This window comes from Corvus kubaryi, unplaced genomic scaffold (genome assembly GCF_017639235.1).
Source record: "Corvus kubaryi isolate FWS band 111438036 unplaced genomic scaffold, C.kubaryi_AGA036_p1.0 37396, whole genome shotgun sequence".
In the NCBI taxonomy this organism is placed as follows: domain Eukaryota; kingdom Metazoa; phylum Chordata; class Aves; order Passeriformes; family Corvidae; genus Corvus; species Corvus kubaryi.
The window spans coordinates 24,417,468-24,431,385 of NW_024581135.1; the positions used below are offsets into that span (position 1 = coordinate 24,417,468).

At 37.0% G+C, this 13,918-nt stretch overlaps 1 protein-coding gene across 1 annotated transcript in view; it reads right to left on the reverse strand.

Moving 5' to 3' along the window:
- Positions 1-13,263, reverse strand: part of PDE1A (phosphodiesterase 1A) — a 179,202-nt gene extending 165,939 nt beyond the window's left edge. Inside the window, exon 1 of the mRNA XM_042040479.1 lies at positions 13,151-13,263. The gene's annotated coding sequence lies outside the window, so the exon portion shown is untranslated. The remainder of the gene's footprint in view (positions 1-13,150) is intronic.
- Positions 13,264-13,918: the final 655 nt, after the last annotated feature.

A 13,918-nucleotide genomic window follows, 5' to 3' on the forward strand; every position in this document is an offset into this window, starting at 1 on the left:
ATGTGACATAGGAAGATCAGAGTGCTGGATTAACTGTTGGACAGTGATGATCTTCAGGGTGTTTTCCAACCCAAACAATTCTGTGATTCTGTGAAATCCATTACTATCCATTTGAAGATGCCAGTATGGACAAGTGTCTGCTGCTTGTTGGAACTGCAGACCTGCAAACCCAGCAAGGCAGCTTTGCCTGCAGTGGACAGATTCCAGTGGGTGTTTCAGGAGATTCAGAGTGTTTGTTAGTGGAGCTACCAGACCCTGCTGTGGGCAGCAATGGTCATTGGCTGCCCCTGCATGGAAGTGCACATGGACCACGAAGGGGGCTGGGACACATGGCGCTGATGCCACGTGCTGGAGGCAGCCAGGGTTCTGCTGGCTTTTCTCAAGCTATGAGGTATCTTTGTGCTCTGCCTCAACCTGCAATGCAATCAGAGCCACTTGTCAGGGGGAAGCTCCTGACCCCTACAGAAGAAAAAAATTGAAATAAGAAATAGGACTTTGTAGTTCTGCAGTTCTTAGGTGGGGATTTTAGTGATTGTTCATTGTAACAATATTACTGGTATTATTACTGATTATCTAACTATGTTGTAAAATTAGAAAGTAGGCATTCTTTAGAGTTGCTGATATAGCTTCACACTTGTCTTTAAATCTGAAGGAGCTATATTTTTGCAGTGGGACAAGTCAGGTTCTTCATGTACCACTTTATGAACCTGTTTCTCCTTGATCATTAAGGGCTCAAAGGCAGCTGCCAGAGTTTCAGAGAAATACAGGCACAAGTGCCTATATAGTGCTGGGTGCTCTGTGACAGACATTGTACAAGGGAGTGAACCTGAAGCTGACTTAGGAGTTTCTCCAGCTAACATAGGACAAAAAATATTTTTAAAAATTTTGTTACACAGAAAATGCGGCATCTATATTCTGCTTCCTAAAATTCCAACAGAAAAAAGAAAATCAACATTTTATGTTAGTGCAAGTCATAGCAATCTGGCTCCTTAGTAAAACCTTTGATTGCAGGAATTACTAATAAAATCACACTGATTTTAGGTATCACTGAACATGCTTTATGCTTCTGAGAGCCATTAAAATTAGACCCTATACTTCTGCTTTCTTGTTTTTCTACATATAAATAAGTAGATAGATCATCATTTTGTCACACAGAATTTAAAAGTGGGAAGCAACACAGAGATGAGACGAATTCTTGAAACAAAATTACAGTAAAGCATGGAATATACTCAATGTACCTTTATCTTAAAGGCAGCCTTTGAGATTTAAAGCTATTGAATGAAATGCATTCTAGCATAGCAACAGGACACTGATATTCAAGTTTATTTTACTCCAGAGTTGTCAGTCTTTCCTTATCTGCAGTCTCATTTACATGATTCAATACAGTCTCCATGTTTTCAAGTACTAATGTTGCAATACAAAGGTTCCATAAACTTGGCCTTTTCAACAGCAAATGCATCATATTCATAATGTTCTTAGATGTGAGTCCTCTCTTAGTTTTCAGTGAAGACCACAGATGGGAATAACATTTGCTCACACTTTATTGCAGAGCAGACTATTTAATAATCAACGTGTTGGCACACTGTTCATTTTGTCTTAAAATAAGTAGCTTTTAAAAGAAGTAAGTTCCAGCGGATAAAATTCGAAGAGAAAAATTCTTTTTCTTTTAAAGACAGCATGGAAGTTCAATGAATATGTAGACCAAAATCCTAAAAAAACTTTACAGTAGTTGCAATTAAGAAGATACAGGAACTCATCAGTACAAGCACACTAAGCTGTAATGTTCTTCTGACCAGTTAAGACAAATAACACTGTTGAGGTTTAATGAGAGGAGACATTTAATACTCAAATGACAATATAAAAGTGAAAAAAATACTGGTGCTAAATGATCACTAAGTGATAATACAATTCTGTAAGAAATGACAGTCAGGGACACAAAATCACCCATGTGCTATTTTCTTTGTACATAGTACATGGAAATGTAACTTGAACTCACACCCCCTCCCTGCTATAACAATATAACCGCAAAGCTAAGACGAACCTCTCTTCCAAACAAACCATTAGATATTTTGTTTACAAGCAAAAGTAATTTGGCAACATTTTTGTATTGTACAAGAAAGGCAATCTGACAAAGGAAATAAAGTCTAAAATTATAAACAGCTGCAGAGAGTCAAACTTGACTTAAGCAAGGTAGCACAAATAATAAAATATGTCCTAGATTAAGGTCATTTGTATAGTCCATATTCTCTCTCATCTAGCTGCAGATCACTCCCTGTATTACAAACACCAAAATGTAGCATTTTAAACAACACAGATATAATGGGGCACTTGTATTTCAAGATTTGATTCTGCATTGTTTTCTGCGTGATCACCTATTTATTTAAATTGGTGCAATTGGTGATTTAGCCTTAGAATCCTATGAGTTCCTGAGCTGGAAGGGGCCCACAAGGATCATCAAGTCCAACTCCTAGCTTCTGTAACTACAAACTCCAGCCCCTGTTACAAATTGCTTGCACCCAATCATATCAACACTACTTGTAATCTGCAAAAATATCATTTTTCTGGTTTTTATTAAACTGTACACAAAGGTATGTTCTGCCCAAGTCCATAATTTTTAAGTACATATTTTATTGTGATGTACTGTATGAGAAAATTTATTAATTTCAGTTTTTTATTCTAACACATCAACTCAAGCCATGCATACTTCACTAAAAATTCGTTCTGGCACACAGAAACTGGACATAAGGACAACTGTGTAAATGTTAAGCCTGGGAAGAAAATTTAAAATAATTCCTGTATTTAATCATACTTGACAGAACGTGAAAGAATATCCCTCCTTATTTTTAATAACTTTTTATTATATTCAAGTCAAATTATTTTGTAACCATTAGTCTCCACAGACATCAGCCGTGCAAATAAAAAGTTTAACCATTCTTATTCTGGTATTTCTGTATCTATCTTCCACTGATAAAAAGATGCTTTATGAAAGAATTGCAGTGTTCTCCTTTCCAAACCACCAATAAGACTTAACTTCAGAGATTAATTAGTGCCATTTAAATAAAACATGTCACATTAATATAGCTTTTTCTGAACTACATGAATACAAAAGCAGATATACTCAAGGTTCAAATGAAGGGGAATTTACACTTAGAGCAACACTGAATAAGAGCTAAAAAGAACAAACTGCCTTTTCTTTTTTTTCAGAAAAGGTGTCTTAAAGTATGTCTTTGGCAGATGAAAATTCAGTATCATTTACCAGTATCACACTACCTGTACAATTATAAACTATTCTAATTCAGATGCAAATTCACATACACAGGAGTTTTTGAAATAATTTGTTGAATAGATGTGATATCCTAAGAATAAGCTCTGACTACTTTTTTATAAAATTTCCTTTATACTCCCTGATACAGAGACCTGAACTTGGAATTTCTGTGATTCATTTTCCTGAGAGGAATGTATTATATTAATATTACAAAATTATATTAAATTATACTGCAGTAAGTTGGTCATATCTGCTAGATTTAAAATAAAAAAAGTACTATTTTATTTGCAGTTGGTTTTATTTATATACTGAGGATGTAACTTTTCCTAGAACCTAAGTAATATTCTGGTCTCTGAACAAAATTTGTTACAGAAATACAATTAACTTATCAGGAGCTTTTTTAAGAATCTTCCCAAATACTTCCTCTTTCTAATTTTTACATGTTACCAGTGATACAATTTTCTCAGAGAAATGTATTTAATAATGGGCACAGTGGAATTAAGTGTTGCTGTAAGCACACCAACCTGAGAATCTGAAGGACACTGCCTGTATGACCTTGCCTAACTCAGTCTGCCCATGCCTGAGACTCCCCTTTAGTAAGCAAAGATGAACCATGTGTCCCATCATAGGTTTGCTGGTGTAATATTTAACATTTTCGTCCATTCCTTGGCAAGTTTCTTAAAGAGGGAGAAGGAAATCAGGACGCCAAAACAACCAGAAAAGGCATTTTTGCAGCTATCTGCTATGCATAACATCTGGAGTGGGTTTTGTTGCTGTTTTTCAGTTTCTTGGGTGGTGGGGATTTTTTTTTTTTTGGGGGGTGTGGGGGGAGTAGTTTATTTCTTGGTTTCTCTGGGTTTTTTTCAATCAATGGTGTTAGAATCTAAAGACTCTCTATGTTCAGATTGTTCCAAGTTTTTCCCAGTTCCTGTCTCACTCATTGTGATTCAATATGTGTCCCTCCAAGAGAATCCCACTGCAAACCCAATCCAACACTGTCTGGAACACCCAGACACATTTGCAGACATTTGACTTTCCAAGCTGCACGCATGGTATAGCTCACACGGATGATCTGGAAACACTCCTGCAAACTCTCATCATATCTGGAAGTGAATGGAAACAAAACAAAACAAATCTTTCTCAAGAAAAGCTCTGCTGTACCATCTGCTAAGGAGCACTTTGCTCCTTATGGCTAGTTAAAACACTGTGTAGTCCTTTACAAAGACTTTTGCAGATGATGTTATATCACTTTATAGTGCCTCTGCACAAATGTTTTCCAAACTCAGCTGCCCATAAATTCTAAAATACTACTTAACTGCACAAGTATTTTAATCTGTGTATACAATTCTTTCGACATAAGTGAAAAGGTGTACATCCAGCTAGAACTATTGCGATGTACTTGAATTCCTAACTAAGCTCAGTTTCTTTTCAAGTAAATAAACATTCATAGTCCCTCAGTGCAATAATAACAGTTTTAAAATATCTGAAGTTTTATGCCTTACATGGGCCTCTAAAAAGTATCAAAACATTCAAAGGCTCAGGCATTTATATTTTGGCAATTGATATTTCAATCATATTGCATTATATCTTAAGATATATTTAAGATGCATAATATAGTAAGACATACCTGAAATGGTTTGTTTTGTATGCCTGTTTTAGTTTTCTGTGTTCCATCACATTTTCTTTTTCTTCCTGCTTTTTATCTATTTTTTGTTCCCCACTAACAATCACAAGCAGGTCTAGGCCAGATCAAATTAAGGACCACAAAACTCTAAGTAAACATTCAGATTCTGTTTACAGGATGGATCCAAATAAAAGCTCCCAAGGTTGACTCTCACAAGAGGTATTTTACTTCCAGAGGTTTCTTTTCCCCTGGAGCACAGACTACAGGCAAGAAGTAGGAGTTTTAAACAAAAAAAATCAAATTTTGCAGTAAGTTCAAAAGGGACACAGTTGCAGCAGAGCTCCTGCAGCCTCTCCTGCCGTCAGCAAAGGCTGATTTCACAAGGAGCATGAGGGGTCTGGCTACTGCACTGCTCTTGCACCTCAATACAACTTGCATCATACTCAAATGCTTTCACTGGCCCCTGAGGAACAGTATTTCACTGAGAAAAAAAACCCCAAAACCTTGGAAAAACTGTTCCCTTCTGCTCTTGTTACCAAGGATTATCCAACTGTACTTTGGGCTCCCTCCCACCTCAGCCTAAATAAACTTTTCCCCCTTTTAATATTTCATGTCACCCAAGGCTGCCAGATACAGCTGGGCCATGAAGTGTACATTCTGAAAAGCTCCATTCTATTGCCTTTATCCAAAGTCTTTGCAAACTGTGATGGACACAGAATTTGAGATCTGTGTCCTGCTTAATGTGGACCAAGGTAAGAGATATTAGATGAGTTTTTGTCTATTCTTACAATTTCTTGCCTTTCATCAAACAACCAGGCAAGCCCTTTGGCCTAATTCCATATTAGAAACAGTATAAAATAAAGTACATTAATTATAAAATGCTATACTAATATATTACTAACAAATTTGAATATTCTGACATTTCCTTAATTCACAGTAATTTGTGAAAAATATTCTCAATAAAAGAGTGAATGTCCACCTGCTTCCCCAGCTCCTTTCTTTTTTTCTAAGGAAAAGTGCCCTGTTTAGAACTATTCTCCTGGGAAACATAGATTTTTACTCCAGTCAACTCCCAGCTCAGTTAATTACCTCAATAGATTGCAATAGGAGTAAGTCTATAGAGCTGAGGGCATGATGCCTCCTCTCCATGTGTTAGTCCAGAGAAGCCCTGACCTAGTCCCTTGGATCAACCACCATTTAGAGGCTGGAAAGCAGTGTATGCTCCTGGAGTAGATCTTATTTTACGTTCACCCAAATGGGGTCAAGTTCATGTTTTCCAAGACATATTTGTAATGTGAATGGAAGCCTGATAACTGAGGCAGATGATGACTTTCTGTGTTCATCTACAGGATCAGAGGTGAGTAAACTCAGTCACCCATTTTTATTTGCTGTTGAAAGAGTGCAAAAGTTTCCTGTATTTGCTGTGACAATGGCATATGACTTACAGATGCTTTGAGCACATCAAATAACTTCTAGGAGTCACGAATCTGAGAGAAAAAAACATCTTAGACTAAATTTTTAATGCCAGGAGCACTTCTAAAATTGTCATTTGTTGGCCAACACCTTTAGCTGGAAAATTAAAATGGGAAAGAAAGAGAGACTACATACATGCTTCCTTAACTCCACAGCAAGAAGCCAGGCAAGAAGACACAATTCCACCTAAAGGCTCTCCAGAAGAGCAAAAGAATGGGCAAATTTGGTGCAAATGCTGTTTATTATCCTCATGTTCAAATTTTAATTTCTTTTAGAGTTATTCTAGAGGCAGTCAATTAATAATTAATATTACTTAAATCATCTTTTGGGATATCTCAATTAAGATATGGCAATTCACAAAATTATCAAGAAAAGATAAAAGAGACTCAGTGATTTGCATAAATATAATTTGCTAAAACAAGATTTGATTGGAATGCTGTTAAAATGTTAGGATCCTATATGCCACACATCGCTACAGTCCTTTTTACACCAGCAATGCCCTGAGTTTTGCTCTGAAGACAGCTGCTATAATTTTTAAGGCCACCTAATCATTTTCCTTGAACATTCCTCAGACGTAAAAGCTATTTTCCACACTTTGTTTCCATAGATACAGTGAATTTTTTATTAATCAGAATGATAGCCTGCAAATTGCTAAGCAAACACATCATCAGCAAGCAGTTAACATTCCACGCTGTGTCTGTTTAAACAGGGTCCCTCTCTGGTCACATTTAATTTTGGACAATTAAGGCAGAGTGGAGGTGGACAGTGTGATATTTTCTAAATGGAGATTTTAACACTGTGGTTCAAGACAGAAACTTGGGTCAGTTAACACTTAATGCCACGGTTACAGAGCACACTGAGAAAAGCAATCAGTTGCTGCTCCAGGGAGGAAAAATCCCTGTCAGGGAGACCAAATTAAAGCATCATTTCATCCAAGAATTTGACTAAATTGAATTTTAATCCAGGAAAGTTAAACAGATAAACCAAATACCAGAGGGGAAAGAGTTCTCACTCTATTGAGTTAAACCAAACAAATCTGGAAACATGCATCCAAAGTAAAAGCTCCAGCATCTTTAGCAGAGACAGTGATGTGGGGTTTTTTTCTGTCTGTCTGAATAGACCAGTGAAGCAAAACAGATGGGCCAATAATTACTGCTGGGTTAAAGTTGCTACATTAGCTTTCCTGGTCTGAAAAATCTCAGCCTTGCAACTTTAGCATATAAAGTATCTGAAAGACTGAAGAAGTGGAAGGACTCAGAAGTATTCAGAACTCAGAGGCTTTAAAAAAAAAAAAAATTAAATCATATCCACAAACAGTCTCTCTTCCCTTTATCATCTCCAAATATCTGAACTGCTTAAAAAGGAGAATGAGTTGATATCAATATTTGCAGGAAGTCGAAGAAATAAAACAAAGCATGGTTTTGTAACAAAAAGAGGCAAAATGAAGGGCATTGCAGAAACACAGCATTAAAATTGGCCCTCCCTGAGCAGTGTTCACAAGATATGTACTTGATCCTCATATTAAGTGTCCAATATTGAAATATTGCAGCCCATCTCATGTACTTCTGTAGTTACATTTATTGAATAAAGCAGCAGAATGTTGGACCTTCCAAAACAGACACAGACCTAGGGATGATCTGAAGCAAAACAAAGCTTCATTTAGGTTTGTGACAGAGATAATTTCCAGTTTCTTGGTGTTGCTGTGGTTAATGTATCTGACATTATGTTAGTCTGACAGTTGTTTTTATTGCAACTTCTCAAGCAAGTCCACCACCAGTGGGCAGATATTGCTATGGTAACACAGCACAAGTGCAGAAACTTCTGAAGTTGTTAGGCAACACAGTGCCATCAGCTGCTGATGTTGCTTAAGTTTAGTGCAGCTCATGTTGTCTGGAGTCATCTAATCAGGTACACCAAAAACAGAGCTTTCAGCAAAGTGATGTGGAAACAAGCTGTGATAGAAAAATTTTTAAATTATAATACAGAGTGGGGAAAAAAAATAATAAAACAGAAAGGTGCCTCACTTTTCTCTTTTGCAAAATCCAATATAAAATCGTAAATTGGTTTCACAGGTTTTAAAATGCAGGGCATGTAATTCTTAATAACACTTATATAATTAGTTGGGAAAACATAATGCAGAATTTTTGTTCTAATTTTGTAAAATGAAAACTTTGAAAAGTATTTTTACTTTAGAACGCTCAGTTCATATCCCTGCAATAATTTTAATTCAGCCTACAGTGGTCTATAAAACAAATCTTAGCAACTTTCTTGATGAAGAAAATTCTTCACATAGCTTAAGGAGCAAAAATCATCAGTAGACCTGCCCTTCATTTCGGCAATCACAAAAGTTAAGAAGGCTTCAGAGAAGTACTTTCTCTCACACAGGGAATGGCTCCTGTAGAGGAATGAAGCACCTGACCAGAGAGTGTGGACAAGCTCATTCTGCTGCTGCCATGTGCTTGCTAAGTGCAGGAAAAAAACCTTCATCCTTTCATTTTGGTGCAAAAAAGCAATAAATTCAAACACAACTTGTAAAGCAAGGATTAATCAGCGAACGACAAATTATTATCCAAATATTCTGTTCCAGCTCTCTTCAGTATAGTGAGCTGAGTATATGCTTATAGCTCTGGAAGGAGGACAGAGGCAGTGCTAACACCGTGGAGAAGTGTTCCTCTACATGCAAAAGGAAATCCTGACTGGAAACATTCAGTTTATTGCTAATTGTCAAAGGAAATGGAGAACAGGTAACGTCACAAAGGTGACTGTGAAAAAGAATAAATGTGCAAGTGCAAAAGACTGAATTAGACTGAATGAAAAGAGTTCAGGGTTATGTTGGGGTTTTTTTAACCTACAGCTTACAGGCACGCAAATGATTTTAAACTGCTGTAAGACACATTAGGTCAAAGTGTCAGAGAAACTAGTTTTGACACTTCATTAAATGTGGAGGGGTTTCTTTGGGCCTAATGCAGCTAAAAATACTGACTGGTTTACCCACTGAAGGATCCCAGCACTAGCCTCCTGCAGAGGCGAGCACAGAAAATCCAAGTGAAGGCAACTGCAGATGCACCTACTTAACTCTTCAAGTAAAGTAAAAATAAGAATTACAACAGTTTTCAGAATTATCTCCTAGACTCAATGAAACTCTCACATATTAGAGGCCTTCTGTCCTCAATACCTTAAGGACTGCAGCTCTCCAATTTTCTTAACTACTCATAGTACCATTGCAACACTACTTGTTTTAACTTTACCCAAAATAACCTTGCAAAGCTCAGATGTCCCTGCCTGAAAAGCTGCAGCTCTCTAGCAGGAGTACCTCACCTGATAAACAGATCTTTTTGAGGAAAGTGACAATTTATTGGAGATTTTCTGTTGTAACATTTGAAACACAGCAGCTGACACAGAAAAAGTAATCATTAATGCAATAATAAGTGTTACCTAAGGTAAAAATTATTTCAGGCTATAGATCCTAGAATTTCATGACTGATATCCATCTCAGCCCCACCTCACCCCTTTATTTCGCAATCACTATCAATTGGAGAATTATCTACTGGCATTAAGTTCATATGGAAGGAGAACAATTTCAGCTGCCTTTCCCTTTAAGAAAAAAACCAAAACAAAACAAAAAAACCCAACTTTTTGAAAAGTCTCCGAAAATTCTTTTCAGCTAGAAAATGATCCAAAGTATAAATATCAATTAGTTTGTAAAGTCAGACTTCAACAAACCATAAGGGACCATGAGGGAAGTTCCTTAATCTGCCAGTGAAGCTGAGGGTCAGCATAATTGTAAAATAGTTATTAATTCAATTGTAAGAGAGAGGATTTGTTTTAATGCCAGTGGGACTAACAGGCTGCAAAGGTGCCCAAAATGTTAATATTTCAGTAACTACTTTTTATTTCGTATTTCATTAATGCTACTAATTACGATGTGAGTCATGTGAATCTATATGTGTCTCATTGATGACAAAATAATCGACCTGCTGAAACAAAAATGATGAGCTTCGGCCTTATTTCTTTATTGCATCATTTATTTCAGCAAAACAAACTGAAGACATCCACATAATAAATGTTTTCAAACAAAACCAACACTGAGTCTAAACATCTATTAAATTTTGTTTAGAGTTCAAAAATGAATCCAGGAGGATCCATTGGCATAGTCTGTTGCTGCACACTCCCCAAACATTTATTTTGCATATATGCATTTACTTGGCAGTTTGTGCTATTGAAAATATAAGTGAAGAATATAGAACAACATGCAGTGTGTGTGACATTAAAACTGTTTTCTCTTACCTTTTCTTCTAATTTAAGTAAAATCACTATGACAAGTTCAGAGACCTTTTTCTCTGCTCACTTCACAAGGGAAGTAGCTATTCTTGATCAGTTCTGCAGACCAGATTTTCCAGAGGCATCTGCAAAATGCTAGACACCAATATGGATATTCTTGGGTCTCTTCCCAATTCCTTTAAAGTCAGTAATGAAATGTAGTTCTGCTTAGTGGTAGAAAAATCAAAGTACTTAGTTGAAAACCAAATTTTAGAGAATGTTTTAGTCTTCAAGCTATAAAATCTGCAACAAGGTGATGCTTAAAACCATCTTTGCTCTCATTGAAGGTACTGAGTGACAGTGACGGAAGCCTGTAATCCATATACTTAGCTCAGCATGCCAAATTGAAAAGTCATTGTTTGCATACTTTTTTTTCTCTGACAGGCAAGGCTTCAGTGTGCTGAAGATTGACGATCAGTGAGTCCCTTGTTCAATGGTACAGAACCCATTTTTGGGTCCCCACCTTTGCTGCAGTGACCTCAGCCCATAGGCTCCTGGGAACACGTTCGCTTTTTCAGGATTTTACATCTTCTTGTGCCTCATAGTCAACAATCAGTCTTGATCTTCACCACTCCCAACAGATGGGCCTGCAAGTTTCTAATAGAAATGCTGACCCATAGAAGCACAACCTTACCTTTCCCAATATTAAATTTCCTATTGCTATTAATTTGTTTCACAAGGTCATGAAATTGCTTTTATGCAATATGTTTATCATCGCCCTCAATATTTTGTATCTCCTGACTTCATAGCATGAATAAACTGAAATCAGTACATTCCAACTTTTTGTGCTATAGATATTAGTAAGACCAAAGTCCAACACCAGGCTGTAGGCTGATATTTAGGAGCAGTATCTAATAATCTCACAGTTTTTACTTTGCCTTGGCCCAATTTTGTCTCTGTTTTCCTTAACTGTTTGTATCCAGATGAGATCGCTTAATTATCCTGTCCTTCAAAAATGTGTTTAAGAGGATTTTCTGTTATTATTTTGATAACAAAGGCATCTGCAGTCTGCTTCACTCCCTTTCTTCAAGTTCAGTTATATTAAACGTCAACTCGTCAAATTACATTAAAAAAATTTTGCAACCCATGGCTATCAGGTATCTGGAGAGGAAATAATTTTATCCCTTTTGGGTGATCATATTAAAATGTTTTGGTTTTCCTACCAGATGTAGAAATCCTCATTTCACACAGTTATTTCTGCTAACCACCCTTTTTTTGTGTCTACATCCTTACTAAAAACTGAAGCCAAGTATTCAAGTTTGGGGGCAATATCCACATCATCTTTTAACTCCAAATAGAAAATATCTGTTAACAGAGAATAAAGTCGAACATAAAATTACATGTTTATGATTTCATTTCAGATACAAATTGTGAAGCAAATGCTGTTTCTCCTGAACCCTGAAACAATCACAGAGACATCAGGAATGGATGCCATTGAGATGTGATTTTAGTAATTTGTAAGGACAGAAGAAATTGCTTTAGGGACAAAAGAACCAACTGAGGAGAAACAGCTACTTAGTTCTAATTAAATAGAAAGATAAGTAAAATGAGTTCTATTATGAAGATTCATTTCATAAGTGTACAAACTGATTATTAATGGAATGATTTGGAAATTAAAAATTCAAATATGGAAGAGACTTGGCATTTCTTTCAATTAATGATTCTCAAACTCCCTTTCCAGTGAACTGTCACGCAGTACTGAAGTGTAGAACAGGGTCTCTCTTACATAAGGGGCACATGTATAGGACTGGCCATATGGTTGGGAAAATTGTAAGACATGAATTGCTATTTGCATCTCATGGATGTAATATCTGCATTTTTTCTATGGGAAGCATACATTTACTTACATTTTTAGCTGCAATATATAAGGGTGGACAAATATACATCAGAAGGTAAGTCCACAAAAAATTCTATGCCACACCTTTAACTTCTTTTGATCGCCTATATACTTCACTAGCAACTCTTAAGAGAGCTACTCAAGCTCTCTGCACACACGTAGATTGTTGCTGCTGCTTGGGTTAGAGTACAGTCATTCATGACAAGGTTTTATATTGAATTTGCACTTCAAACACAGAGCAAACAGACAAAGATCTGCCTAGAATTAAAACAGATCTGGTACAAAAGTCCAGGCTGGCTCTCTCTATTCATTGTGCACGAGAGAAGGAATAACAAACTTGTGACCCTGGTTTTCCCTACTGCATGTCCTCCAGCTGAAGGCAAGCCTGTACCCACACTGCTGAGGCTCTGGATTAGAGCATTGGTGGACACAGCCACCACGAGGGCAGGTCCTGCCCCTGCACCAGCTCGTCCTGCAGGAGCTTTGTGTGCACCACAAGCACCTCCAGGGGTTCCAGTACCTGGGCTTTACCTACACTAATTCACACAATCCACAGGGCTGATCTCCATCTCACTAAGTGACAGTACTACAGACAAAACTAAAAGTCATACTAAAATCAGAAATGACTCACTAAAGCAGCAACTGCACCAATCCTGAGTTCCAAATGAGAGGATTTTGCTCTGGAAGTTAAACTGCAGTCCACAGTACAGGAGAGATGAGAAGACAACAGCAGAAGAGGAAAAGTGCTCTCGAACAGCAAGATTCCCTGCAAACATTCTATGTGAGTCATAAGGAATTATTCTTAAGATGAGTGGAGAAAGTTGAGTCATAAATTACTCATCCACTTACCAGATGGGAGGCAAGCATATATGAAATTTGGGACTGCCACTTAGTGAACATCATGAGCCGCTAGCTCCCAGTCTGCTACACTTCCTGACACAAAACAGGGAGCATACAGAGTGATGGAAGCAGAGGCAGTATACACACCTTCACCTTCTGGCTAAAGTGTATTACAAATGAAAAGTGTTTAGAATACAACTTCCATCTCCATTCAGCTACCAAGCAAGCAGGGATGTTAACCTGCCTTATCCAGACAAGGCTCACATCTTAACTTTTACACACCTGTAAGAGGTAGAGAGTAAAAATTCAGGAAATGGAAAAGATTTTGTCATGTCTGCTACATTGCAGGTAACTCCTTAGCCATTAAATACAAATAGGTGATGTGCTACCAAAACAAAAAAGCTCATTAAAGACTGATGAGCAAAGATAGACATCTGTAACCTTCCAGAAATCTGTAACTGTTCCAATAAAACTGGAAAAATCAAGGCAGAGAGAAGGCAACAGCTACTCATCTTCTCTGTTGCTTGCCAAATTTCAGGATTATGCACTTAATGTTTCA